General features: G+C 39.5%; 1 pseudogene; it reads right to left on the bottom strand.

The window, feature by feature from the left end:
* Window positions 1-817: 817 nt before the first annotated feature.
* LOC131279341 (U1 spliceosomal RNA) lies at window positions 818-970 on the bottom strand (annotated as a pseudogene).
* Window positions 971-5,764: the final 4,794 nt, after the last annotated feature.

Genomic DNA, 5,764 nt, shown 5'->3' with positions numbered 1-5,764 from the left:
GCAATCATATATCAAATAAGGATTTAATATCCATGATATATAGAGATAATATAGCTAAACAATAAAAAGATTAACTATTGGATTTTAAAAATGGGCAAAAGACTTGAAAAGACAATTGTCCAAAGAGGAAATAGAAATGGAGAAAAAACTTATGAAATATTGCTCAACATCAGTAGCAATTAGGGAAATTCGAATCAAAACTACAATGAGAGGGAAATGTGGGAAATGTATTAGATTAGGCAGGCAAGACTCAATTCTCTCACAAAAACAATGGAGAAAGTGTCAAAAGCTATCTGAGAGAACTGCTATGGGGGTCAGCAGAACAGTACAGTGCCACACAAGTGCCAGGAGGGTAAGGGACAGAGAGAGGAAGAACCCAAAACAACAAATGCCAGTTACCAAATGCCTGCAGTGTTTGGGCTGGCTCCCCTCCCCACCCCAAAGATATTAAGTTAGGGTAAAACCCCTGGTTCACTGCAGCTGACTGAGACAGGAACAGATTTCTTCCTCCCTTTCAGCTCATTCAAGGCAAAATGGACAGGGAGGTGGGAGGCTTTTTGTGAATTTAGCCAGCAAAGTCCCATAAGAATCTCAGCTTTAGATAGACCAAGACACAGGAAAGCCAAGACTGAAACGCTTCCATGGAAATATGTGGTGTTGAGTGGCATCTGCCAACATGTCTGAAAATTGGATGGGAAAAAAGTTTCTACTTCTCTCTGTATCCTATGTATCCTAACCACTGGGAGAAAATCTACACCCCATTGGTGAACCCTTGGTCCGATTTTGATAACCTAAGCTGGGTGATTTTTTTTTAAAATGGGAGAACACAAATGCAGTCACCCACTACCACAAATTAGGCAGGAGATTTTCCCATACTCAGAGAAATCGCACATCCAGAGTACAATGGGTAGACCTCACCCTGGGAAAAACCACCTTCATGATCTTTGTATCTCTCCTTCTAGGTAAGTATGGGGTAATTTGACGAATATAGAATAAGTTGAAACAAATAACAAGGAAGAGCTGTGGGAAAAAAATGAAAGAGAGAATTTGGCCATCAGAGAAAATTCACCAACATATTCAGATAGCTAGACATCAGCAAATAATCACAAGCCATACTAGGAAAGAGGAAGAGATGGCCCAGCCAAAGAAACAAACCAAATGACCTGAAGAGATACAGGATTTAAGATAATTCATAAGTGATAATCACACAACTCTCCTAAATCAATTCAAAGAATTTAAAGAAAATATGACTAAAGAAATAAAGGATATTAAGAAGATACTGAGTGAGCATAAAGAACAATTTGAAAGCCTGCAAAGAAAAGTAACATACCTTATGGGAATGAAAGACATGATGGATGAGAATAAAAAGATATTGACATATATGAGCAGATTTTAATTGCTCTAGGACAGAGTTAGTGATTTTAAAGACACAGTATCTGAATTGAAAGGTCAGGAGAACAGAAAGAGAAGAGAATGAGAAAAATGAAACCGAGTTTCAGAAAATTGAATGGAAATGAGAAATGTTTATATACATTGTCAGTGCTCCAGAAGGAGAAGAGATTGGAAATGGGGGGTAAAGAATATTTGTGGAAATAATGATTGAAAATGTCCCAACTCTTCTGAAAGACATAAATATCAATATCCAAGAAGGACAATGCACCCCAGAAAGAATAAATCCAAATAGACCTACCCTGAGACACCTACTATTCAGAATGACAAATATCAGAGTAGAGGATTCTGAATGCATCAAGAGAAAAGGAAAGCAACACATACAAAAAATACTTGAAAAGATTAAGTGCAGAACCCTCATCAGAAACCATGGAGGAGAGAATAAGTCTCTATCTGGCAAAACTATACTTCAAAAATGAGGGTGATTTCAATGTTTTCACAGACAAATAAAAATTGATGAAATATATTACTGAAAGACCAGAATTATAAGAAATACTGAAGGGAGTGCTGCAGCTTCCAAGGAAAAAGCAACGGTGAGATTTCCAGAAAAGTATAGAAAGGAAGATATTAGGAAGGGTAAAAATTAAAGTGTAAAAAGGCAGACAATAGAATGATATTCTGAGGGAAACAAAGGACAAAATGGATGATGTAAGTAATGCCTTTATAATAATAACATTAAATGTTAATGGCTTAAACTCCCCAATCCAAAGACATAGACTGATAGAATGAATTTAAAAATATGAGCTGTCTATATGTTTTCTACAAAAGACCCACTTCAGATATAAGGTCACAACCGGGTTAAATGTAAAATGTTGGGAAAAGATATTTCATGCAAATAATAAACAAAAGAAACTGGAGTAATTATATTAGTATTGGACAAATAGATTTCAAGCAAAGAGCTGTTATAAAGGATGAAGAAGGTCATTATATATTTTTTAAAAGGCCATTCACCAAGAAGAAATAGCTGTATTTAATATTTATACACCTAACCTGAGTGACCAAAGATACATGAGGAACACACTGGTAAAACTGAAGGGAGAAATAGATGCCTCTATAGTAATAGTTGGAGACTTCAATACACCTCTCTCAGTATTGGATAGAAAATTAGGACAGAGGATAAGTAAAGAAAGAGAGTGTGAATAATATGATAAATGAACTAGACCTTTACAAATATCTATGAAGCACTGCACCCCCAAACAGCAGGGTGTACTTTACTTTTCAAGGCTCATCAATTGTACTCCAAGAGAGACCATTTGTAGGGTCACAAGACAAGTCTCAATAAATTTATAAGGATTGAAACTATACAAAACACTTTATCTGATAATAACAGAATGAAGCTGGAAATCAGTAATGGATGGAAAAAGGGAAATTCTTAAACATATGGAGATTAAACAACACACTCTTAAATAATCAGTGGGTTAAAGAAGAAATTAAGAGAATTCAGCAAATATCTTGAGATGAATGTAATGAGAACACAGCACATCAAAATTTATGGGACACTGCAAAGGCAGTGTTAGATTAAAAAAGAGGAGAGACCTAAAATTGAAGATCTAACTGCACACTTGGAGGAACTAGAAAAAAAGCAACAAATGAATGCCAAACCAAGCTGAAGGAAAGAAACAAAAAGAAACACAGATTCCCTAACACAGATTCCCATGCTGCTGACAACAACAGAAGCAGACAAAGAAGAAGACACAGCAAATAGACACAGAGAACAGACAACCAGGGTGAGGGGGGGGGGGTGAGAGAAATAAAGAAATCTTTAAAAAAAAAAAAAAGAACAAAGAAACAATACAGAAAAATAAGAAAACCAAAAGTTGGTTTTTTGAGATCAACAAAATCAACAAACCCTTACCTAGACTGACAAAGAAATAAGAGAGAAGACACAAATAAATATAATCAGAAATGAGAGAGGGGACATTAATTATGATCCTGCAGAAGTAAGAGAGCTCATAAGAGGATACTATGAACAACTGTCCAGACAATGTTGAGGAGATGGATAATTTCCTAGAAACACATGAACCACCTACCCTGGCCCTGGAAGAATTGGAAGAGCACAACATATTGTAAGAGATTGAAACAGTCATCGGACTTCCGGCAAGATGGTGGCTGAGTGAGCTTGCCTTGCCGTCTCTCCTGGGAAGAGGCAGCTGGGCACCGCTGGAGGTTCTCCGGGACCAGGCTTTTTCAGGATTTTTTCAGGGCAGGAAGTGTCTGGACATCGATTTGGTGGGAAGGTAATGGAAAGGACTGGTCTATAAGATATAATTTGGGACTTTTCAGGAGGGGGAGGCAAGATGGCGGCTGAGTGAACTTCCCGGTTACTAGCTCCTGGGGGGAATCGGCTGGGAGGCGTCGGAGACTCTTTGGGACCGGCTGTTTCAGGATTTTTCCTGGTCCGGAGGTGTCTGGACATCGATTTGGAGGGAAGGTAACAGAGAGGATCCATCTGTGAAATATACACGGAGATCCCAGCTACGTGTGGAGGACTCCCTCCTTGGGTAGGCGGAGCCGAGGCAGCTAGCACCGCGCGGAGCCCCGGCGGGCGGCAGCCAGGGTAGCCTAGCTGGGCCGAGGTGGGCAGCGGGCGGGGGATACGAGCCACGCTACGGCGGGCGGCGGGCGGCGGGCGGGAGAGCCAAGCCCGGCCGAACCCAGCCGAGCCGTGGCGGGAGGGGAAGCCGAGCCCAGCCGAGCCGCGGCGGGCGGCGGGCGGGGGACCGGAGCCCAGCTGAGCCCAGCCGAGCCTGGCGGCGGGGTGTCTGTTCTTTGTTTTTTTTTTATTTTTATTTTTATTTATTTTTATTTTTTGTTGTTGTTGTTCTTCTTCTTGTTCTTTTTTTTTTTCAATCCTCTCTTTCTTGTCCCCAATATTCTTCTTATACTATTTTACCTTAACAATACAATAGGTCCTACAGGAAATACCCCACATTTGCTGGGTTTCCTCACCCTCCACTGCCTCATTTCTCTGTGAATAGATTTAGCCTGTCTACACTATCCCCTTTCCCCTACAACTTGATATCCTCCACCATCTGCTATCTCTCCTATATTCCATCTCCCTCTCTTTGATCCACAAAGTGTCCAACTCTTAATTTCTAATACCTTTGTTTAGTTTTCCATCTGGTATTCGTCCCTGAAACTATTACCTTTCTTTTCTCTTTCCCTCTCTCACAAAAACAATAGCCTCTTAGTACGTACCACATTCCTCCCATATTCAGTCGTCTACCTCATTATAGGTACTTTCCTACTACTATAACTCTACACAATTTACATGATCTAACCTCCATCCTCCCAGAACTCATATTGTTGCTTTGTAAACATATATCACCAATACTACTTCACACTTTTTCCTTCCTTACACAATTGACTTTCCCCAGCACTAATACTTTCCTTTAAAGTGAGCTTAACTAGCAATAAGAAATTGGAATAAGAAGAACAAAGTGACAAAGAGAAGATATAACACTTACGCAAAAACAACAGCTAATTAATCTCCAAGACTAGACAAAGAAGCTAAGGAACTGATTAAACCCGTCAAGAAAAAATGTTGACAAGACAGCAACAAAAATCTACAAACCAAACCAGTAATCAGGAAAACATGGCTGAATCCAATCAACAAACTGAAAATCAGGAAGTGGGCAGGACTTCGCACAAGCAATGAAAGATCTCAGAACATTTATCACCGACAAATTTGATGAAGTAATGAAAGAGGTTAACAGCGTGAAGACAACACTTGGAGGGGAAATTGCAGACATGCACAAAAAAATAACAGATATGATGAAAATGAACACCACAATTCAAGAAATCAAAAATACACTTGCAGCAAATATCAGCAGACTAGAAGAGGCAGAGCAGAGAATTAGTGATGTGGAAGACAGTGCATTGGAAATCAAACAGATAGTAGAAGTGGTCAATAAAAAGGTAGAAAAAATCCAGATAGGACTTAGGGACCTGAATGATAACGCAAAACGCTCAAACATAGGTATTATAGGCATTCCAGAAGGAGAAGAGAAGGGAAAGGGGTCAGAAGGAGTGTTGCAGGAAATAATGAATGAAAACTTCCCAAATCTACTGAAAGAGACAGATGTACATATCCAAGAAGCACAGCGCACTCCACTGGTCATAAACCCCAACAGGCCTACCCCAAGACATATACTTGTCAAATTATCCAATGCTCAAGACAAAGAAAAAATTCTAAAAGCAGCAAGAGAAAAGAAAACCATCACATACAAGGGAAACTCCATAAGATTAAGTGCTGATTTCTCATCTGAAACGATGGAGGCAAGAAGGCAGTGGTATGATATAGTCAAGGTACTAA

The sequence above is a fragment of the Dasypus novemcinctus genome, chromosome 7, assembly GCF_030445035.2.
Source record: "Dasypus novemcinctus isolate mDasNov1 chromosome 7, mDasNov1.1.hap2, whole genome shotgun sequence".
NCBI classification, from domain to species: Eukaryota; Metazoa; Chordata; class Mammalia; order Cingulata; family Dasypodidae; genus Dasypus; species Dasypus novemcinctus.
The sequence above is the reverse complement of the archived record's forward strand: the minus strand, read 5'-3'. Positions and strand labels throughout refer to the sequence as shown.